We start from the raw sequence: 24,546 nt of genomic DNA, 5'->3' as shown, positions 1-24,546 counted from the left end.
ATTAAAAATTAAACATAAAACATTAAAGATTAAAGGTGGATGCCTTAAGGAAGCCATTTATTTACCAGGTGGAGTCAGCTCAGGTAAAGCATCAAAAAGTACATTGGTAGGATTTATCGTGCCCATAAGGTCAAGGAGGCAATGCTATTTTTTAAAATTGTATGTGTCCATGGTGTGCTGTTTTCATACAGGCAGTGTTGATGTATCATTTTTATGGGCTATCCTTGTCATGTGCATAATTAGGAGAGATTTTCTGGGGGTTTTCCCACATTTTATTTTTCTTAGACTATCAACCAAAATATTGGCACATTATATGTTGCGTTGAATGCCAGCCAGGAGAAGCAAGGTAACAATGTTTTAAGCAAATATATAAACTACATTGCAAAATAAATAATGTATTTGTTTTGAGGACAGAATTTCAGCTCCTTCGGAGGCTCTTCTGCATGCCAAACATGAACAGCCCTACCTGTAGCCAGTGTCCTGATATTTGAGAAATTTTGGATTGTCTGTAATGAATCATGAGCACCTGGAACTTTTCGCCGTGTTTCAGTCAGTTTGAGTGGTAACTTAATTTCTTTGCTTCCTGGGCACTGAACAGCACACAGAGCGTCTTTAGCAAAGGGGCTGCCAGGAGTCACCTGCCTGGATGGTAGACAAACACGAATGTACACACATATAGCTATATGTTCAAAACAAATCAATGCAGCGGAATGCATTCAGTGGGAAGGAAGGAAGGAAGGAAGGAAGGAAGGATGGATTTGAAGTTTTATTCTTCTTCCTTTGAGTGCAAGGATGCAAACCTGGTTCAAGAAGCAAATTGCTGACGATCCAGACCAGAAGCTTCTGCATAGCTGAGCTGAGCACAGGGAAAGAGGACGGGGTGACTTGCAACAAAAGGGGATTCCTCCAAGCAGCCTGCCTTCAAAATTTTCATTATAAGCTTCTAACAGAAGGAGTACTGAGAGGCACATAATAGGTAAGCCATATAATAATGACCTTTTGCACATTTCTATGATCCGCATAACTGCCTGCCAACATTACAACATTGCTATACTGTAATGAAAAATATTCACATTGTAACACAATCTATGTTACATTTTTTTTAAATAGCAGATCTCTAAGGGGAAACAATGAGGGGGTCAAGAGGTGGGGTGAGCACACGATACTGACAACTCAAAAGGGTGGCAGGAAACAAAATTTGAAATCTGGAATTCCTCATTAGAAAACTGAACGTTCAGATCCAAAGGGGGTGGGGAGTGGAAATCACAGAAAAAGCGGATTCATAAAATGTGGGGTAACAGGGCACTAAATTCAGATCTTCTCCTGGGGAAGCAAAAAACTGTGCAGAAAGTTTTACAAACTTTGATTATTTAACCCTTGCTGCAGCCACACGTTGTCAGACACAGAACTATCATTGTGCTATAGCAATGATTCACATCTGGAATTGCAAAGGATAGCTATAGGGCAATGGTGGTGCCGTACTTAACCATGTGTGGAAGCAGCCTTTGAGAATACCATCCTTGGTTGTTGTTGCTATTGTCAGCCATTCAGTCGTGTCTGACTCTTGGTGATCCCATGCTACAGCTGTCGCCATGTTCTCCGATCCTGCACTGCCTCCCTCAGCCGTGCAATGTTCTGGCCAGTGTCCACTTTGATCATGTCCAACCACCGCACCCTTTGTTGGCCTGGTTTCCTTTTCCCACTGACCAATCCTAGCTTTCTCCATTGAGCTGGATTGCTTGATATGGCCAAAGTAAGTGAGCCGGACTTTCGTGATTTTGGCTAACCAGTTATATTTCAGACTTTATGGGCTGTAGCATTTCTTTGTTTGTGACTTTTGCTGTCTATGGAACCCACAGAAGCCTCCTCCAACAGTTCAAATGAATCGATTCTTCTCTTGTCTGATTTTTTCATCGTCCAGCTTTCACAGCCATAAGTGGCTATTAGAAATATGATAGATCTAACTAATCTAAATTTGGTAGTAGGGTGTAATTTGCTGTAATATTCTATTAATTCTGGAACCACTGTTGGAATTGCTGTTGATACGTTGTGTTGTGATTGTGAGGTAATCCCATGACACTTCATGTAAACCGCCCTGAGCCTTAAGGGAGGGCAGGAGAGAAATCCAAGAAATTAATTAATTAATTAATTAATTGCTGAGTGACCAAGAGCAAGTCAGTATTTTATTTCCATACTGCAATTGCCACTCACATCAATTTGTGATCCAAGAAAAATGAATTTTTGAACTGATTCAATCTCTTTGCCATCAATTGTTAGTGTGACATGTCTGGGTTTTTTTTTTTGCAGGGGTCATTATTTTTGTCTTTGTTGTGTTTAAGAAAAGGCCAAATCCACAGTTAATTTTCTTGCTCATAATAAAATCCAGGGCTCCTTCCTGCAGGTCCTTGCTCCCCATCCCACCCCAGTCACTTGCTGGGTACCTTCTGGCCTGAGGGGCTCACCATTCGGCACCATATCGAAATAATCATTTGAGAGCTGTACCATAAGATTTTCTTGGCAAATTTCTTTTATAATGTAGGTTGCCAGGTCTTTCCTTAACCCTCCCCATTCACCCGGGCTTGGGACCGGTATCCTAAGCAGAGTTAGGACTGACATCTCGCCCTTGCCTCTTTCCCCTTTGGGGCATGGTGAGAAGGAGGGAAATGTCTGCCAACCTCTGGCTGGGAAATACTGGGAGATTTGGGGGCCAGAGCCTGAAGAAGGCAGGATTTCAGGAAAGGAGGGGCTTCAATAGGGTATAATTGTGTTGAACAGATCGTTGTCACTATAGATTATTTGTAAGCCCAGGAGACCTCCAGTCACTGACTGGACTTTCGCTACTCGAGGAGTGAAGAATAGCTTTCAAAAGTACACCAGAGAGAAAGTTAAACCCCTTTTCCTTCCATACCACAACGGAGATCTGAATCAGGGCCCCAGCCTGCTCCCCCATCCTTTTTTTTCTTCCTAAATGCTGTAATCCATCTTTTGATCTCCTGATGTCTTGCCTACCTTAGCCTTCCAAAAAGCACAAGGACTGTCTGTTTTGTAATATGCTTCCCTTACCCTGAGAATTAATCTAAAAGGTTCTGAGACACTCCCAAGAATGGTGCCTGGTAAATGGAATAAGGGCGGCGGGGGAGGGAGCTGAATACCTGCAGAAACAACACCCAGCGTTGCTGTAAAATAACTATTTGTGTCTTTCGTTGTAGGCGCTCTGAAAGGGGTGTTCTTGCCCAACAGGTTTGCTACATGAGCTCACTGTTGTTTACTGGATATGACACAGTGTCACTCCATCTCTTTGGCACCTGGTCCTGGTGCCACACCCTGCCACGCCTGCCCCCCCCCCTCTCTGCCCTTCCAGGAAGTGCCTGGAAATCCCAGGCCTGTCAGGAGGGAGGCCGGGCCTCCGCCAGCGGGCCTGAAAGGTTCTCTTTGTTCCTCTGGGCAATTATATCCGCAAGAGGGAATAAAAATGTGTTGAAAACGCCTGAGTGGAGGGTAGCCTCTTGGCTCCTTGTGAAGGTTTTTCCCCCACAAAAAACCCCCTCCGTTTAAGCATCAACAGTGGAGACTTTGTTTCTCTTGGCCTTTCTTTTTGGTGCTGGTCTCTCACCTCCACCCTGCCCCAAAGGAGCTAATTTCAAACATTAACCTGGAACAATCAGTCGTGATAAAACCAGCCTTGGCCTCACGGAAGTCAAGAACAGGGCAAAGAACATCTTTAAAACCATGTGGACTGATTCTCGCAGTAGCGTACAAACAATGCACTCCTGAGAATCGGACCCCATGGGGAATTACCGAGGAACACAAAACACATCCCTTTTCTCTTTCTCTTTCCCGAGACAAGCAGAAGAGCTGTCTTCTCGTTATGTGTAAAAAATAATAATATCCCAGAAGGGAGTTTCTATACAGAAGGATCTACATGTGAGGGAGATTTTACTGATTATAATCTCATGTTTATGTGCTTAACTGGAACTACAAGAAGGTAGCAGAATTAGAGCTTATGAAACATAAATTGTTTGTTTGCATCGGTATGCCCTTCTCTTCCCCCCCCCCTCCCCGCAAACTGGGACTTGAACAGCATACAACATTGTTCTCTCCTGATCTATTTTATTGCCACAGCACAGTTGCCAACTCCAGCTTTAGAAATGAGCCTGAGGTGGGTGGAGTTTTGGGGTTGGAGGGAGGTCAGTCCTTGCATCTGCCCTCCAAAGCTGCTGTTTTCTCCAGGGAAGTGGGTCTCTATAGCAGGGGTAGTCAAACTGCGGCCCTCCAGATGTCCATGGACTAGAATTCCCAGGAGCCCCCTGCCAGCAAATGCTGGCAGGGGGCTTCTGGGAATTGTAGTCCATGGACATCTGGAGGGCCGCAGTTTGACTACCCCTGCTCTATAGTCTGGAGGTCAGTTGTGATTCCAGGAGAATTCCAGGCCCCATCAAGAGCTTGGCAACTCCGCAACAGATTGGATCCATGTTATGCAGGTTACTACACCATTTGGGGATTATACTCTTTATCTGTGCTGAAATAATATGCTGGAACAAAGCTGAGGTGAAACAAGTGATTTAATACCGGAACCTTGTCGCATATCAATACAGGAAAAAAAGCAACAACTATGCAGCTCAAATTTAAATAGACAAGTTTGAATGAACTTTTGATTTTTTAAATTGTTGTAAAGTTGTGTTTGCCGGCTTCTCTTATGTTGTTGTTGAAACCAGTTCTTGTGGCTGCCTTCTGTTCATTTGCTCACAACAAAAAAAACCCCAGGAGACACGTTAAGCTGAGAGACAGAGAGGCCGGCTCGTGGCCACCTGGTGAGTTTCCATGGCAGAAGGAGATTCTGAACCTGCATCACCCAGATCCTGCTCTGGAACATACCACTATACCATGCACCTGTGCATGTGGTTGTCATTTATAATGCTATTGTATATTTAATTACTTATACTGCATTTCTTTTATCGTTCCCTTCCTCCAAGGAGCTAACGGCAACATAATCACCCCTCCCATCCTCCATTTTATCCTCATAAAACTGTGTGGGTTAAGTTTAATTTAAGACAGAGGATCATAAATCCAAGATCACCCTGTAGGGTTTTTATTTTTGGCAAAGTGGGGTTTTGAACCAGGTCTCCCTAATCCTAAACCCTAATCCTAGGCTCTAACCCAGACTTTCTCAACCAGGGTTTTGTGAAACCTTGTGGTTTCTTGACAGCCCTGGAAGGGTTTCTCAAAGAGGTGGGAGTTAATCCAATTTTATATATTTTTAAATTTGTTAAACATTGATCGGGTGATGTGGTCAGGTTGACCTATCCCCCTTTCTAAAATGGCCAATAATGGGCCTAGAGGGGAAGGGGTCACAGGTGGGCATGTACACAACTATGCTTCTCAGCCATATTCTGCACAATAGCACTTCTGGGAAGTCTTGAAGCCTGCAGAATGTTGGTCTTAAAGGTGCCACTGGCCTTTTAGCCAACTTGGTGTAGTGGTTAGGTGTGCGGACTTCTAATCTGGCGAGTCAGGTTCGATTCCCCACTCCCACACATGCAGCCGGCTGCGTGACCTTGGGCTCACCACAGCGCTGATAAAGCTGTTCTGACCAAACAGTGATATCAGGGCTCTCTTAGTCTCACCCACCTCACAGCGTGTCTGTTGTGGGGAGAGGAAAGGGAAGGCGATTGCAAGCTGCTTTGAGACTCCTTCGGGTAGAGAAAAGTGGCATATAAAAACCAACTCTTCTTCAAACCTTAGTTCTATAAAAGCAGAGTAGCAGGGTGTACTGCCACACCAATACTATGCACTTTAAAAGTGAGTCAGAAGTGAATCCACCTGTTAGGTAAGGTCTTGATCCACAGGGTGTTACTGCACTACACCTTTATCAGGCCTGGGGCAGTTTAACAGACTTGGCATGGCCATGAAATAGAAGAAGAGTTGGTCTTCTTATGCCAACAACAGCTCACTGGCTTGGCATGGTGGCCTGCCAAGGGCATGACAACTTCCCCATTCTTCCATGATAAGCAGAAATAAGCAGCTCCCAATCAGCCTACAAGAAGGAGGCCTGATCTAGAAGAATCCTGCATGACAATGGTCTGACCACTGGAATTCTTATCTGAGGCTTCACAAAGATTGTTTGCTGTGCCTTGCCAAACAGCTCCTAGGCATCTGTTAGAACTTGCAAAAATTGACATGTGACTGTATCCTTACATGCTTTTTTGCTATCTGCTCCTTTAAAGAAGGAGAACAGGTAAAATACAGCCCTGAAAAACAGGGAGAAAACACAAGTGAAATGCAGAAACAAGGGGATCTTAGCAAATATACTTAAAATCCTCAATGTGTTCTGAATGCTGTGGAAATTTAGTAATTTCAAACAATTTCAAACTCCTTTACTGATGTGGACCTGGGCCTATTCTGCACATAATAGATAATGCACTTTCAATGCACTTTAGAAGTTTATTTTCCTGTTCTGCACAGGAAAACCCACCTGCCAAAGCACATTGAAAGTGCATTATCCCATGTATGCGGAATGGGCCCTGGTGGCTAGTTACACACTAGGACCATTTTCTGAAAACAAGTTGTGGCTTTTCCAGCGTTGTGTGTTTGGTGGAATTACAATGAAAGAACCATACCATGGTAGGTAACGCACTGTGGAAATAATTTACTTCCTAATTTGCTGTCCACATAGGACCTCTTCGGTTGGCATCCTGAATCTGCTCACCTCTGTTTTATTTGGGTTTGTGGAGGTAGACCTTCCTAATTTACTTTTCTGGTTTGAGCAGGGTGTAGGAATATCTTCTAACAGAAGAAACCAATATTGTAATAGCACCAAAATCATATTTTTAAATAGGCCAGCTGTAACAAGCAGTACTGTGCTTTTCAGTCGTGCTGTCAAATCACACATGTCAAAACATAAGCCATCTTCAAAACTGGTAAACTAGCACACAAGCCAGTCGCACACTATGCTTGCATTCCACAGTCACATAGACACACAAACAAAGCACAACAAATCAGATTCCAGGAATCTGATTTTTAATTTCTTTTTTGTGTGTGTATTTTTAAACTGATGCATTTTATTGTGAACTGCCTTAAAAGTGATAAAAAGTGTTGACCCCCTGCATGGATCACACACCTTGCATTCCGCCAGGCAGGCCCTGTGCAAATGTCCTGGTGTGCGCATGGACACGAGGCACGTGGAGGAAGCGAGGCCACCCTTGGCAGCCACTTCTCCCTTTTCTCCCCATGAAAACTAAATGACATTGAACATCTGCACAGGACTCGCGTGTGACGAAGAAAAGCTTTTATAATTATGCTGCATTGTAGGACAGATTGTGTTTGTGCAGCTCTGAAAGTATACATTTCAATGAATCTGGCTCCGCAAAAAATGCCCCTTTTGTTAGCCAAATTGTCTTCCCGATAAACACGCTCTTCTGGTAAACAACCAGCAGGTTTGTTCCTGTCATTAATGGACTTTCTTTCAAACACTTCCCTTTAATCTACCTTTGCAGGCTGCAGATAGGGAACGTGTAACTGCAATCTCTTGACACCTATTTATTGGCGGCACATTCCTCCCTGCGAATGAATGCCCCGTCTTTGTGCCGTTCCGTTGGGTTTGTTGATTTTTCTCGGCCACGACAAAATAGTGTTACTTTGTGTATTTCCTCTTTCCGTAAACCCGAGCCGGGTATTACTGCCGTTGTGAAGGGCCAGGGGGTTTATCTCGTGTACATTTGAGCTTTGCCTTGGAAGGCCACTGATTAGATCTCTTGCTTTTCACAGAATCTTGGCCCCACCATTTACAATATTTTCTTTATACCCAGGGAAATATATAATATAGCCCAGGGAAATAATTCATATGTCTGATGAGACTGGTTTTAGTCCGCAAAAGTGTGTGCTGCAATAAATGGCTGGAATCCTAATTAGAGTTTCCAAGTCCGATCGCTTCGGATTGCCCTGAAAGGCGCCGTGAGGCTCATCTTAGCCAGCTTGGTGCAGTGGTTAAAACTAAAGCAGTTGGTTCCAATCTGGAGAGTTGGGTTTGATTTCCCACATGCAGCCAGCTGGGTGACCTTGGGCTAGTCACAGTACTGATCGTTCTATTCTAAACTACACAAGTATTTTCTCTCAGAGCTCTCTCAGCTCCCATTATCTTACAGAGTGTCTGTTGTAGGGAGAGAAAGGGAAAGCAATTTTAAGCTGCTTTGAGTCTCCTTTAGGCAGTGAAAAGTGGGGTATAAAAACCAACTCTTCTTAATTTTGCTCTGATTTTTTTTTTTTTTTTTTTGTCACTAGGAAGATATGCACTTAGGCAGTGATCTGGCTCCTAGATTTATTTATGCACTACCAAAAACAACAAAAACAAAAAACAATTGTGCAAAAAAAAAACCAAGGGAAAAAAAACAAATGGGCTCTAGAAAAATGTTGTTAGTAAGGGCTGCCCAGAGCCCCTCGCCCAGGTGGGATGTAACTGTGGCACTCTTCCCCCTGCCACAGCCCTCAGGCTATAAAGGTCAGCTCCCCAGCTCCCCAGGAGAAAAAGGCTGTTTTGGAAGGGGGGCTCTGTGGCATTGCACCCCACTAAGGTTTAATGGGGGCCAACCCCAAGATGGGTCCCAGAAATCCCCTGAAATTATAGCTCATCTTGACTTGAGGCAATAGAAATCAGTTCCCCTGGACAAAATGGCTGCTTTGTAGGGTGGACTCTGGGGCACTGTACCCTTTTGAGGATCCGCTCCCAAATCTCCTGGAATCTCCCACTCAGGGGTTGGTAACCCCAGCCTGCCTAGCTCCAGGGCCTTTGACAGCCACACAGTTGGGGCCCCAGCCTCCTCACACCACCCAGCATCCTGCATGGCTGAAGCTGAGCCTGACCCCCTTCCCTTTCATTCCCCCCCCCATTGTTGGAGATCTGTCCTCTTGCCTCCCCATCACCCTTTTCCAGCCTCACCCCATCCCCACAGTCAGTGCAGCTCTTGCTTGTTTCTCCCCCGCCCATCATCAGTGCTCTGACTTCTTGCCTTCCCCTAACCTGCAGTGGGCAACCCTAATGGGGCAACTGCTAGTCCAAGACCTGGCCCTACAAGGAGAGGGCTGGATGTCCTCGAATCCGGGATGTTGGGGGCACTGCCTGGAGTAAGGGTAGGCCCTTCAACGAAGGCCTCAGGATTCAGGAGCTTTGTGAGAAGCTTAGGGTCTAGAGGTGACCCCATAGTCTTGGGTACCCCCTGAGCTTCCTCAGAATGGCCTCTAGCTCCCTCAGTTGTCATCTGACAAATTTACTTCCAAGTATGGCCCAGGGGGTGGGGCGAGATGATAGGTGGCTGCTCAAGGGAGGAGATTTCAGTCATGGCCCCGATCTGGTGGAATAAGCTCCTGGGAGGGCTGAGGGCCCTGACAGAACTATCACAGTTCCACAGGGCCTGTAAGATGGAGCTCTTCTGCCAGATCTTCGGTTGAGGCCAAGGTTAATAACATCAAGGCCCCTCCTCAGGCTACGTACCAACACCTTGTGCACCTCACCCCAGGGTAGACTGCTGCAAGGGTCGGGGGGGGGGGAATTATACTGCCAATCTTGTTTTACTAGGGGTGGTTAGAGGGCCTGAGGTTTGTGGGTTTTATGAATTTTATGGGGTTTTATTTACTGTAACCCACCAACAGTCTTTGGAGTGTAGGAGGCTAGAAATATGACAATAAATAAATAAGTGGTGGTACCAAGGTGGTGGAAGACCTGAGAGGTCTTTTCTTCACCTCCCTCCCTCCTGGCTTTCGTGTTCATGGTTAAAACAATCCTTTTCCAACAGATGTTTGGCACTCATTCATGTTCACTTTCTTGCTCTGCTGGATGTTCTTGTTTTCCTTTGTTTGCCTCTGCTGGTCTTTGAGGTCCACTAATTAAAGGTTATGATATATCGTGGTTCCGTGTTGTTGTTGTTGATGATATAATGTTTGATTAAAATTATGTTCCTGGTTCCCTTAGGCCAGAAAACAAGATCCGCATTTGAAAACTCAGTGAAAATTAATACTTAGCTTTGTTGTCATGATTAATGGAAGCCGGCACTAACAGGGACCAAGTTTGGATCTAGATTAAGGTGACCAGATTTTAACATTGGTAAAGCGGGACACCTTTGACCGGGGGGGGGGGTTCTTGATTAAAAATTTGGTCTATATGGAGCAACAAAAAGTTTCCTAGAACGCATAGAATGCAAAAATAGTATTGTAATATATATTTTTAAATTTCAACATAAGTACAATTTGCCAGTTACCCCCAGATGTCCCTCCAAAAGAGGGACAATCTGGTCATCTTAATCTAGATGCCCCTTTGGAGAACAGCCTGATCCAACTCTATGTTGGTCCGGGCATTGGAACTCTTTTGGACACTGTGAACTATATTCCCAAAAAGCTTAGAAGATGCTTAGAAGAGAAGATGTTTAGAAGAGACGATACTTAGGAGAGAAGATGATGAAGAAGAGTTGGTTTTTATACCCTGCTTTTCACTAGCCAAAGGAGTCTGAAAGCAGCTGACAATTGCCTTTCCTTCCTCTCTCCACAGCAGACACCCTGTGAGGTCGGTGGGGCTGAGAGAGCACTAAGAGAACTGTGACTGGCCCAAGGTCACCCAGCTGGCTGCATGTGGAGGAGTGGGGAATCAAGCCCAGTTTGCCGGATTAGAAGTCGCCACTCTTAACCACTACACCAAGCCGGCTCTTAGCATCATTCTACATTCTCACATGAGAAACAACCCTACGTGAAAGGAAGCTCCCATGAAAGGAAACTGAGATGAGATTCAGCTTGCTTCCTCGCAGATTGTTGGTTGTGGGAGGGATGGGGGCTGTTTATAGAAATGCTACAGACTGGTGGGTCTCCACAGCAGAAGGCCCAGTGTTTGGAACATACATAACTGGAATGTTTTCATGATATCTGTGTGTGTGTCATTGCCTTATGTCTCCAGGAGAAGAAGAAGAAGAAAACAGAAGATAGGTTAATGCAAGCAAGTAACGTGTTTTTATACTTTTCTTTAAACCCCAGTTTAAAGAAACCCCAACCTTTTGTGCTACTCTGAATCCTTGTAAATAAATTCCACTGAAGAAGAAGAAGAGTTGGTTCTTATATGTCGCTTTTCCCTACCCGAAGGAGGCTCAAAGTGCCTTACAGTCGCCTTCCCTTCCCTCTCCCCACAACAGACACCCTGTGAGGTGGGTGAGGCTGAGAGAGCCCTGATATCACTGCCCGGTGAGAACAGTTTTATCAGTGCCGTGGCGAGCCCAACGTCACCCAGCTGGTTGCATGTGGGGGAGCGCAGAATCGAACCTGGCATGCCAGATTAGAAGTCCACACTCCTAAACTGGACAGCTGTGTTGGTATGAAGCAGCACTAAAAAAATTGAGTCCAGTAGCACCTTTAAGACTAGCCAAGGTTTATTCAAGGCGTGAGCTTTCATGTGCAGGCACATATTCTCAGGCCTGCACACGAAAGCTCACGCCTTGAATAAATCTTCGTTGGTCTTAAAGGTGCCACTGGACTCAAATTTTGTCATCCTTGTAACTAAATGTCTTTTTGTTTGAAATGATCTATGGTCTGCCTTAGCTTGCTCTGTAAGATTTTGCTTCCCCACAAAGCCTTTATACAAATAGAAAATGTACCGTAAGTCTCAGGAGTAACACAGGAAGGCTTGGGTAAAATTAAGTCCAGGAACTAAGACCCCAGTCCTGAGCACCCTTGCCCTGAAGGAAGCAGCTTTGAACACTCAGGAGTTTGCTTTCAGATCAGCATCCTTGGAATTGCGCTGCATTGTACAATTTATGCTGCAATCATGTGCACACTTACATGAAAAAAGCCTCATTGAACAAAACGGGGCTTAGGTCTGAATCAACATGCCTAGACCCAGGCCTCATTTGCACATGCTCCTTAAAGAGCTAGTCAGCCCCTCTCTCAGGTGGAGAGCTGAGCTCAGCTGGCAGGCAACAGGCAAAGCAGGTTTCATCCCCTGAACTGCAATATGCAAAGAACCCAGTAGGTGGCAGAGTGGGATATCCTCAGATTTGGTACGAATGTTGAGGAGGGAGTTCCATTTTGCCTTTCATGAAACAGATAAAAACACACCCAGCGTCCCACAGGAAATTAGAGCAAATGGTCTAGCAAAGATCCCCTGCCACTGAGAAGCATCTTATACATTGCGCATATTTAAATATTTGGAGGCATATAGCATTACTCTGACATTGCAAGAAAACAGTTATGAAACACCCTGTATTGGGTCTGAGTGTGTTTTGAACCCAGGCACCTTATTTATTTATTTTATTATATTTATATACCACCCTCCCCTGAGGCTCTGGGTGGCTTACATCGAACTTAGCGGAACAGGGAACAGTATTGTCATGTAGATCCATTTGCTTGTCTCAAGCTGTTTTGGGTTGTTTTGGCATAACAGCATTCCTTTGAAGGGATTTATTTCGCCGGAAAGGTGCGTTTTATTTAGCTACGATTCTTCTTCAATTTTGTAAATTTTAAAAAAGCGAAAATTTTGTGAATCAGCAAAAAATGTCAAAGAACATACCTGAAAGCACCATATTTGCTCTAAGTACAATTCAAAATGCCGGTTCTTATCTTTAACAGCATTTACAGGTTGGAGTCAGGGTGCATGAAGGACTAATTCCTCCTATACTGTCCAGCACACCAGTTAAGATCTTCCTTACAAGCCTTCAGAGAAGAGGCAGGTGGCAACCAGAGATAATATAAACCTGACATAGATATCCTAAACTAGGGGTAGTCAACCTGTGGTCCTCCAGATGTTCATGGACTACAAATGCTGGCAGGGGCTCATGGGAATTGTAGTCCATGAACATCTGGAGGACCACAGGTTGACTACCCCTGCTAATTCAGTTTATCAGTATTCAGAAGCTAAGCAAGGTTCATCCTGATTAATATTTGGATGGCAGACCACCAAGGAAGATGAAGACGGCAACCTGGACTTTCGATTCAGAAATGGAACATTTAAATGTGTTTAAATTTTACAACATGTTTCTTGCCTGAAAACTGTTTTCGATACTTTGTTTTTCCTTGTATTACCCCCCCCCCCCCCAGTTCTTCAATCCTAGCCCCACGGCATTTTTTATGCATGAGAGATCTTTGCTGTTTCATTGAATTGTTTTATCATCATATTTTATAATCCACCTTGAGTCTCAACGAGAAAGGCAGGCTGTGACTGAAGTTAATGAGGCTGCTGCATAGTTTAGGCTGTTTGTATGCTGGTCCTAGGCTTTATTTAAGAGTCTCTTGTGGCGCAGAGTGGTAAGGCAGCAGACATGCAGTCTGAAGCTCTGCCCATGAGCCTGGGAGTTCGATCCCAGCAGCCGGCTCAAGGTTGACTCAGCCTTCCATCCTTCCAAGGTCGGTAAAATGAGTACCCAGCTTGCTGCTGGGGGGTAAACGGTAATGACTGGGGAAGGCACTGGCAAACCACCCCGTATTGAGTCTGCTAAGAAAACGCTAGAGGGCGTCACCCCAAGGGTCAGACATGACCCAGTGTTTGCACAAGGGATACCTTTACCTTTACCTAGGCTTTATTTAATAGTGACGTCTTTTATGATGCTTATGTTTTTATTATGCCTTACTTTGTAAACTGCCTTGATTAGGCTGTATGAAAAGGTGACATAAGAACTGGCTGAATAAATAACGATCTGTCATGAGATATCCAGTGAAGCATAAAAGGATAGGAACAGAGCCAAAGGTGGAACAAGGTTCACCAGGGCTATGCAAGAATAGCAATGACAAACAGGGTGAGAACCAGGGAGGGATGCCAGCCTCCAGGTGGGAACTGGAGATCCATCAGAATTACAGCTCTTCTCCAGACTACAGAGATCTGTTCCCCTGGAGAAAATGGCTGCTTTGGAGGGAGACCTCTATGGCCTTGCACCCCACTGAGGTCCCTGTCCTCCCCAGGTTCCCCAAATTTACAGGAGTTTTCCAACCTGGATCTGGCGATCCTAACCCCATTCCCTACTGGTGGCCAGGTGGAGCCAGGCACGTCTAAAGCCAGTGGTAGAGTGTGTGTAAAATAACACTGGGGAGAGAATCTCGTCTCTCAGAACCTCATGCTCAAGAGCAGGGGTAGTCAAACTGTGGCCCTCCAGATGTCCATGGACTACAATTTGCTGGCAGGGGCTCCTGGGAATTGTAGTCCTTGGACATCTGGAGGGATGCAGCCTGACTACCCCTGCTCAAGAGAATGCTCAGCAGAACACTCATCCCCAACCAGTCCCCTCCAATGGCACCCCTAGAGGTACATCAGGAACCATGCTAAGGAGGCCCCAAGACCCTCAATGAGGCCAGGTGGGCAACCAGGATCAAATGACCAACTGTGTCAAATGCCATTGATAAGTTCAATAATATCAGCAGCACAGACCCCCCCTCCTATCCAATTGATGGCAGAGACCATCCTCCACGGCTACTAGTGCTGACTCAGCTCCAAACCCTGGCCTGAATCCAGACTGCAAGGGATCAAGGGCTGATGTCTCCTTCAGAAACCCCTGAGGCTGTTCTGCTATTGCCCTCTCCATCACCTTCCCATGACAAGAAAGATTTGATATTGGGCGGTCACTGGCTAGGTCCACAGGATCTAAGACGGCTTTCTTGGAAAGGGGTCTAACTAGGGCCTCCTTCAAGGACCTAGGGAAGCAACCCCAGGAGAGAGAAAGATTAATAATTTCTCTCAGGCGGGTGCCAACCACTTCACAGCAGGGTTTAACCAGCCATGAGGGGCAGGGATCCTAAGGGTAAGTGGTTGGCTTTACAGCTAATGGGATCCTGTCAATGTCGGCAAGCAAGAACCGGTTGAAGTGGTCCAAAAAAGGCTCGTGATGCAAACAAGGACACGTCATTCACCGCTACACCAAGGAGAGCATCACTGGCTCAGTTCCCAAGAACTCAGCTTCTGTTAAAGGAAAAGGGTATTCTTCTCCAGGCCTGTTGGCAACCCTAACGTTTTCTGTACATTCCCCCTGTCAGCCATCATTTGCACAGCCACACCACAGGAGGACTGTCTGAGGACTTTTTAAATGACTGACACTTTCTAGCAAGGACCCTTTTTTTAAAGTCCACAGAAAGTCCTTTGGGGACCCTGTGCAGAACACGGTGGCCGGTTGGGCCTGCAAGAAGGGAAATGGTGCCAGTGATGGGTGGGGCATTAAAAATGTGCACTTTTCCTTCCAGAATGTGTGCTCACAAAGGTGGCAATTGCAAAGGTGGCAAAGGGGAGCAACTACCCTCACCAAGGTAGTCATCTGGTCAGAGAAACGCCCTGTCTCTAGAGGCTTAATGACAGTAAAGGGATAGCTGAAGCCATTTGTTTGTTTGTTTGTTTGTTTGTTTGTTTATATACTGCCATCCCTGAAGACTCAGCGCAGTTTACATAAGGCAGAAACGATACAGACAACTTAGTTTAACAATAATAAAGTGATAATAACAAGCAACATAGAACAATAGAAAAATATGGAGAGCATTAAATTAATGCATATTGATAGCCCAGTGGGTTGGGCGAAATTGTAGTGGGTGCCATAGGAGGGAGGCTCAGGGGGGGGGGCTGTGGGAAGTGGTGGTTCAGGTCAACCTCAACCCAGTGCTTGGTGGAGGAGCTCCCTTTTGCAGGCCCTGCGGAACTGTTCGTTTCATCCCATGAAAGTAAAGAACCTCACCTGGTAAATAATATCCCATTAAGCTTTCTTAAAGGGTCAGCTCTTTTAAAGGTTCCCCCAGACCAGTTTATCCTACACACATCAGCTTTTAAAGCGGATGGCTACCTCATCCAAAGAAAACCAAGCTCAGGTAGTATTCTCTCTTCCATGTCTCTTAACTCAGGGAAACAAATATCCTTACAACTATGGCGGCCAACTTGAGGAGAAAAAAAAAAGTCCTGTTCCTTTGTGTGTACATGAAGGGCCACCTATTTGCCACTGACTTATGGGGATCCCAGAGAGGTCAACAGAGAGAGTCAAGAGAGTCAACAGAGGTGGTTTTGCTGAGGCCTAACTCTGCATTGTGACCCTGGACTTCCTTGACAGTCTCCCACTATGACTACCAACCTCATGGCACCTGGAGATCTTCGATGGTTACAACTGATCTCCAAATGGCCAAGATCAGTCCCCCTGAAGAAAATGGCTGCTTTGGAGGGTGGACTCTCTCCTCCCCAGGCTCCATCCGAAAATCTCCACCCACTTCCCAACCCAGAGCTGGCAACCTGTTTCCCATCCAGGAGCTAGCCAGGCCCAGCTCTACTGAACAGCTAGAGCTTGTGGGATCAGGCTAGCATCGGCCACCCTGGCCAGGGCCCTGTTCTCTTAGTACAAGATAAATATCAGGGCCAAATAAGATCACCTGATAATTGCTATGCATCAAGCTGCTTTGGCAGAGACATCTAGAGAAATCTGTTTAATAGCTGGCAACCCTCATCACAGCAAAATTGCACCTATGGACCTAAACAACAGGTCCCTGGAATCTGCCTCTGCACCCTGTTTACTATAGATGTTTTTTTATATACTGAGAAGCATTCAATCATGCGAATGTCTATCTAATATCTCAGCAGTTTGACCATGTGTTCTGCTGATCGTGCAGTGCTCTGCCCTTTTAATGTTTATTCCCAAAATAGCTTTCCACAGGCCGGTGTCCTGATCTAAACAGGCCATAAAACCTTAAGGGCAGGGCAAGGTTCGGCTGCAGGCCTAGCAAGGCAAGGGCCTGGTGCCTGTTTATCAACAAACAGCATGCTGGGGCCTGTGCAGAAATGAGAGGTCACAAGGCCCTAAAGGCTGCCATTTAATAATTAAACATGGGCTGTTCCCAATGAAATAAAATATCTGGCACACCCCAGCAAACCAACATTTCTCACAAAGAACACACTACGAGTTATATTTCAGGGTGTAGCTGGCCCTGAATACTAAAAAGCATCTGTGCTTTCTTCTTCCGTTAAACATAACAAGTGTTTGGTTGCAAGGTGGAGAAAACAAATCCAGCATCCTAAGTATGTAGATGTATTTAATCGCTCCAACTGTACTATTCGGACTGCAAGGTTTTATAGTTTCACAGGACTCTTTCTCAGGCAGGCCCACTGGGAGCATCATGCCATTTGAAAGGTTGCTGTTTAGGGATGCCAGCCTCCAGGTGGGACCTGGGATCCCCCGGAATTACAGTTCATTCTAAGCAACAGAGGTCAGTTCTCTTTAAAAGTGGTCTTTTATTTGCCGTAGGTCTGAATTCTGAAATGTACACCCTGCCAGAGCAGAAGCAGAGCACAGATTTAGGTGCAGTAACGATACTCAAGCTTAGGATAAGCGGAATTGACACAAGTTTTTCTCTCCCCCCCCCCCCCTTGCTTTTCCTTCATGAAAGATTTTGTAGGGGCTACTTATTCCCAAACTTCCTGTACTTACTTCAGTATCAGAAAGATCAGCAAGGTGTCCCTTTTCTCTGTTGATGAGATCCCTTATTAGAAGCTGATACACACCACAGGAGTGATTCGGAGTCTCTTCCATCCATTTCCGGACTTCTAGATTTAGTGCACCAATCGAGGACATAGACCTGCTCCCCGCCTACGCTGATAGCTCCACATGAAAGAAGACAACTTCTCCCCCTCCAACCTTCACCCCTGGAGCTCCTGTTCTATCGAGCTGCAGCCAGTCAGTAACCAAAAGCCAAGGAGCTGCTCCACCTCTTGGATTGCAAGCAGCCGATGATAGAGCTCACTTCACTGGCCGAAAAATGACTCTCCAGAAACCAGTTTCATCATTGCAGCAGTACCTAATAGAGGAGCAAAAGCCACTGGCAACCCTCCTGAGACCCAGATTGGACTTTTTGTTTGAATGGGTCAATGCATGCATTTTCTGCGGCATCGGTAGGCAGAACTCATAGAATCATAGAATCACAGAATCATAGAGTTGGAAGGGGCCATACAGGCTGCTCAACGCAGGATCAGCCCTAAGCATCCTAAAGCATCCTAACTCCCCATATTTTTGAGGAAAAATGTTCGTGCAAACCAAAGCTGTGCACAATGAGAAATATGTCAGGTTGCCTAGTCACATAAAATGGTGACCGCACATATCAAGAGGATCACCTGCCAGGTGTGCGCCCATTATGGACAGTGGCAGTGCCCACACTGAATGTCTGGAAAGGGCTCAGCTTTTTTCACAGGTTTTCGTTTTTTTCCTCTCCGCTGTTTTGACAGCGCACTGGAAAAACAGCATGTAAACACTTCAAACCACACTTTAAATGAACCAAGTTTAAATGACAACTGCTGTGATCTCAGGGAGGGCTCCATGGTAGAACATCTGCTCTGAATGCAAGAGGGTGAAGGCTCTGTCCCCAGCACCTCCATTTGAAATGATCTGGTGGTGAGTGATGAGAAAAATATCTGCCTTAGACCCTGGACAGCCTCTGCCAATCCTAATGAACAATACAGGCCTGGATGGACCTCCTTGTATGGCCTGTTCCAACTCTATGGTTCTGTGAAATACAAGGCACGTAACGTCAGGAGAATAAGGAAAGGCCTACACCACATATCAGAGATTTAAAAAAATGGAGGGCCATTGACCAAATCCATCCTACAGACTGTGGCTAGTTTGCCTAGTGCTCCTCGATGCACATTTAGTACCTAAAAGGAAATCTCTTGCCAAGCTCTTCATAGCTACCCCTAGGAAGGAGAAGCAGGCAAACATCCAGCCAAAGCCTAAACACTGACTCAAAATTAATTCCCTCTGACACCACTTGCTTCCAAGAAAATATGCACAGGATTGAGCTGTCAACAAGTAATATATCTTCCCTGCAGTTATGGAGTTTAGCTCTATCAACGGCTATTCATTACAACAGTTAAAGTGAACTTCCAGGTGCAGTGACAGTATATCTCTGAATGGCAATTGCTGTGGGATAAAAAGACAGAGGAGAGCAGCAGCTAGGGTTGTCAGCTCCAGGATGGAGGAAACCTGGGGAAGTCGGGATTTGAGGAGGAGGACCTCTGTGTGGTATAATGCCACAGAGTCTACTTCCCAAGGCAGCAATTTTCTCCGAATCTCTGTAATTTGGAGATAAGTTGTAATTCTGGGCATCTCCAGGTCCCACCTGGAGCCTGGCAACCCTAGCACACACAACTGTAATTGCCTCATATTTTCTTTGACAGCAGGCCCTGAGAGCACCCTGATGTGATCACAAGTTAGTTGAGGTTACTCCTCAACTGAGAGAAGAAGAAAACCCATTCCCTTTGGGGCTCCAATCTGTTGGGTGAGATCATAATAGCCCTACTGGATCAGACCAGTGGTCCATCCTGTTTCACCCAATAGCCAACCAGTCGCCTTGGGAGACTAACAAACAGGGCATGGATGCCCAGGCTGCCCCCTGCTGTTGCCTCTTAGGCCTGACCTAAAGGTTCCCATTTGTTATCATGGACCACTTCTTCATGAATCTGTGGGATCCCCTCTCCAAGCCATCCATGCTTGCAGCTGTCACTACAGTCATTCAGAAGTCAAGGGTGGGCCTTCCTGGAGCTGATGTGGCCCAGAGGTGTCACTTGCATTCAGCCCAAACTCTATGGTTTTAACCAGAGAGAAAATTGCTAGAGCGTCGTTTGACAGGACGTCATCACATCCGGGTTATGCCAGAAGTGACACTGGGATGCTCCAGGGGATGGCAAAGCCTGCATTTCTTCCTGCGCCTTCCCCTCTCCACCCAGGTGATTTGGCAGTGGGTAGATCCAGCAGGGGTCGGACTGCCCTACCTACCTGGGACCCATGGAACAGGGGCCTCTAAAAGGCTGATTCTCAAGGCCCCAGGTTGTTTTGAACAGCTGCCACAAATACAGCAGCTACATGTTTCCCTGGCATGAAAATGCACCAGTGAGAACGAACACTGCCTCCCGAACAGCTCAGGTGTGAAAAACACTGGAAAGGGGCCAGCGGGTCTAGGAAGAAGCTGAAGAGGTGATGCTATTAAAGGTGGTGGGGAGGGCCACAGGGTGAAGTCACACCTTGCCAACTTGCAGTTCATTTCACACACACTTTATTGGCTAGGAAGAAAATACCCAGGCTCTGCCAACGTGTATCCGAAAGTGAGATGCAGGAGAGATGGCTGCTAGGGAACAGGGAGAAGGCGGGAGGGGGGTGGAGGGCTCCTAGCAATACCTCTGGGGCTGCCTGAGTTCGTCCTCCTCTCAGGATCAAATGAGGCCATCCCCATCCCAAAAGGAAAAGCAGATCCCTGTGAAGAGACACGTTCAGGAGAGGAGCAAGAACCGGGGAGAGAAGAGCAAGCAGGGGACCTGCAAGGACTCATGTGGGGGGGGGACACCCTCCTTGGTCTAACTCCACATTCTCCCTCTCCTCCGCCATTGCTCCACTTCTTTCCCTCTCCTCCCCATTCTCCTTGCTAGCTGCTTTCTCCACCTTTCAGTTCTACCCCTCTCCCCACAGCCTCTATGGTTTCTCCCCCCCCCCACTTCCCTACACTTTCTTCTGGTGGTAGCCATGGTCACTACCACAATACTAACTGCAATTTTTAGTTGCTATGACAATTCCAAATGTTCCAAATTTCAGGATCTCCCCAAGTCTGCAAATGCACAGGTTTCATTTTTATCATTTAGGGCAATTTTTATGCCAGTGGGAGGGAGGGGTTCTCAAAAGCTAGTTTTTACTGCGAATTTGGAAGCTCCCCTAGGTTTATCTCTCCTACATTTGCCTACGTCTTCCCTTGGCTGGTTGCATTATGCAGATTTTTTTGATCCCCCTGGACATCTATGACTATCCAAAGCTGTCTTTTAATGAAGCAGATTATGAAGTCAGACTGGCAGTTGATCTCCAGGGTTTCTGGTTAGGTGTTTGGCATCACCTGCTACTTGATCTACCTGGTGATGAACCTGCTGGACCACTCAGCCACTCTCTTGGCCCTACTCTTCGTCTATTGGATATCAAGTCCAGCAGAGCCGAATTTCACAGCTTCGTGAATAGTGAACATCTTGTGATAACACTGTCCATCTCTTCCATCCACTATTCTTATTCCGCATCCAGAGTCTAGTTACGCTCATGCAATCATTTCCCGAAAGTTCTGCACTAAAACTTTGCTCAGATGAGAGAGATGGAAAGGATCTCCTCTGTGTCCAGGCAAAGGAGAAGCTACTGAATTGCTCCTTTGTGCAGAACTGTGAGTCAAAAGACTGGCCATTCCAGGAACAATCAAGGCTGAAATGATTAGTTTTTCCCGTTAGGGAGCTGCAAACCTGAGAGTGATAAGGAAGCTTGACTAATTTTTCAGGAACGTTCCTAAAGTGGTGGGGGCAGAACACGTCTTTCCTGTTCACACCTGCACCATCCAGGTTTGTTTATGTTGTGTATCTGTTAGAGATACACCCCCAGGGACAGCTTAGAAATGCCTCCCAGGTTGTCGGCCAACCAGCCAGCTTACGAGCCAAAGCTGCTTATCTGTGGCCCTGGAGCTGCCTTGGGGAACTCAACTTCTTCTCTCATCTTCTCTCATCTTTCACCAGCCCATCCCATATGTTCAGAGAAATTCCTAAGCCGGATGTGACAAGGAGAGCTGTGGCCACAGAGACAGATGGCATTACGTTCTGAGACGCTACTCCCTGTGTGTCACGTCAATAAATCTGTCCATCTTTAAGGTGACCCAAGGCTCCTTTTGGTCCATGTTTCCATTGTTAACACATGCAGTTGCCTTCTACTTAATCAGTCTGTTGGTCCATCAAGGCCTGTATTGTCTACTCAGATTGGCAGCGGCTCTCCAGGGTCTCAGGTGGAGATCTGTCATATCTCCCAGGGCCTGGTCCAGTTAACTGAGGATGCCTGGGATTGAACCTGGGACCTTCTGCATGCGGCTCTTCCTCTGAGCCACAGCCCATTGTGCAATCCACTGGATGTTCAAAAACAGGTGAGCAGTATAGGGTATGCTTGAGGAAGGGAAGGCATTGCTCAGGAGGAAGTTGTAGTGTGACCACAGAGAAAAGAGAAAAACATGCTGGATCCAGGAATTGGGGGACTCTCAGGGAAGGGGCCTTCAGAGTGCCCTAAAGGAAATGAGCCCAAAAGTCACAAACTCTCTTGCCTTGCCTCTGACTTCCCTACTTGCTTTGGGAATGGAGACACTGCTGGGGGGTGGGGCTGTTGCCATTCCGGAGGCCCCAGAGCATGACTGGCATCACCATTATCTAGGTTTGGGCCAGGGAAAAGAGAGGGGATTCCTCTGGAAAGAACACAGTGGCATGTTGAGTCTATGGCATGAACTCCATTACCTCGACCGACCACGAATACTCCCAAATAACTTTAAATTTTTAAGATGATGAAGGTTCACGTTTATTTTCCCTGTACTTTGGATATGGGTCCCAGGCTCTAATTTTGCTGGGCAATGGAGGTCATTCAAGTCTTAGGGTAAAATGTTAGTACTCTGGCCTGGATGGCACAGGCTTGCCTGGTCTCGTCAGATCTCCAAAGCTAACTGGAGTGAGCCCTGGTTAGTACTTGGATGGGGGACTAACCAAGGAATACCAAGGTTGCTGTGCCAGGCCACCTCTGTTGGCCTCTTGAAAGCCCAGCAGGGTTGCCATAAGTCAGCCACGATTTGATAGCACTTCACATGCACAAAACGTTAAGAGTGGGATCAGCCTCTCTTTCACTAGGTGATTGATCTCTGGCAGAGCCAGAGGAAGGTCCAGAAGAGCCCTCATTGGACAGTGGAACATGATTTGCATGCATGCCTGTACACAAAAGGCTGTGTGTCATGTATAATGTTCAATTTCACACCCTGCTGCCACAGTATCTATTTTTAATTACTGATAAACTGTGCTAGACGAATTACCTTTCTCTAGTATACCTTTAACCAAAAAGAACAAACATGCTCTTCTCTGTTACAGGACAGCCTATCACAGAAGGAGGGGATGGAGCGTTCAACGAAGTACCAGCGTGTAATGCAGCCTTTCTCAACATTTTTTACCATTGGGAAACTCCTGAAACATTCCTCAGGCTTTGAGAAGCTCCAGAAGTGGCAGGATTGTGCAGAATATGGCTGGGAAACATAGCTATGTACACACACACCCTTCCCACCCCCTCCAGGCCCATCATTGGCCACTGGGGGGGGGCAGGTCAACATCACCATATATGGTCATATCACCCAATAAATGTTTAACATATTTTTAAAATATATTGAAAATTAATTTACTCCCACCCATTCTGGGCGGTCAAGAAACCCCAGGGCTTCGCAAAACGCTGGTTGAGAAAGCCTACTGTAACAGGAGGAAAAGGCAGAAGCAACAGGGTGTGAGGTCCCTCTTTTCATCTGTGTAATGCTGGAAGGCAGGCAGTGGGTCTTCCCAGGCGATCTTTTGCACAACTGTGTATCCCCTTGCACAAAACTGAATAACTGCAGGAGATCCAGGTATTTCTAAGAGGAGGACTTTTGTGGGATACACAAAATCAAGCAAAAGTCCAAGGCCATTGGAGGAAAAAAGAAATCCACAACTCATCCATTAAAACATGCAAAAAAAATCATTAAGAAAGCCTTAAAAAATACAGCTTGTCAAACCTTGGCAAAAAAATTAATCATTTCAGCCTGGTCTCTAACAGATGTCAAGGACAATGTCTAGTGCAGGGGTAGTCAAACTGCGGCCCTCCAGATGTCCATGGACTACAATTCCCAGGAGCCCCTGCCAGCGAATGCTGGCAGGGGGCTCCTGGGAATTGTAGTCCACGGACATCTGGAGGGCCGCAGTTTGACTACCCCTGGTCTAGTGAATACATCCGGGCAGGCATCTTACAGCAGAGGGCTACAGCCGAGAAAGCAGGTCCTTCCACTTGGCCTCCCAAGGAGAGTATACCTGACCAGAGCTTTCCAGGAAAGCTCTGACAGCCAGGCAGGTTCTTTCAGGAGAAAGCGTTCCTTTGCCCCAGATGAGGCCAGCCTTCTCAGCTTGCCTGTTAGTAAATAATTAGTGGAATGTCCTTGCGGGAGAGAATGTGGTTTTGCAAGCATCACAGGCCCTTTGACATCACATCTGCGAAGCGTGACATGCCCCCTCATGCCATTAGCCTTTTGTAACTTTCTCAGATGTTTGTTGTTGTTAGACAGTAGGTGGTCCTCACTGCGTCACTCTGGTGCTGGAATTCCAAGCAAAGATTTCAAGGGGGGAAAGGGGGGCAACAGCGAAGGACTGCTTCTCTTCTCCCTCTATGAAGAAGGGGAAGAGTGGGTTCTTTCTTATATGCCGCTTTTCCCTACCAGAAGGAGTCTCAAAGAAGCTTACAATCACCTTCCCTTTTCTTTCCCCACAAAGGGGAGGCTGAGAGAGCCCTGACAGAACTGCTCAGTCAGAGTGGCTCTAAGAGAACTGTGACCAGCCCAAGGCCACCCAGCTGGCTGCATGTGGGGGAGCGGGGAATCAAACCCAACTAGCCAGATTAGAAGCCGCCGGCGCTCTTAACCACTACACCAAGCTGGCTATCAGCTCCCATTTTTCAAATCTTTCTGCTGTTTCAGTGCTACTTTTCAGGGTCATCCATTCTATGCCTTTCGTGCATCACAGTGAAATGC

General features: G+C 46.3%; 1 long non-coding RNA gene across 1 annotated transcript; it reads left to right on the top strand.

The window, feature by feature from the left end:
• The first annotated feature begins 835 nt into the window (after positions 1 to 835).
• On the top strand, positions 836 to 23,106 carry LOC143836874 (uncharacterized). The gene is made up of 3 exons (XR_013230806.1): positions 836 to 976; positions 21,497 to 21,628; positions 22,874 to 23,106. It is a non-coding gene; the product is annotated as an uncharacterized LOC143836874 (long non-coding RNA).
• Positions 23,107 to 24,546: the final 1,440 nt, after the last annotated feature.

This window comes from Paroedura picta, chromosome 4 (assembly GCF_049243985.1).
Source record: "Paroedura picta isolate Pp20150507F chromosome 4, Ppicta_v3.0, whole genome shotgun sequence".
NCBI classification, from domain to species: domain Eukaryota; kingdom Metazoa; phylum Chordata; class Lepidosauria; order Squamata; family Gekkonidae; genus Paroedura; species Paroedura picta.
The sequence above is the reverse complement of the archived record's forward strand: the minus strand, read 5'-3'. Positions and strand labels throughout refer to the sequence as shown.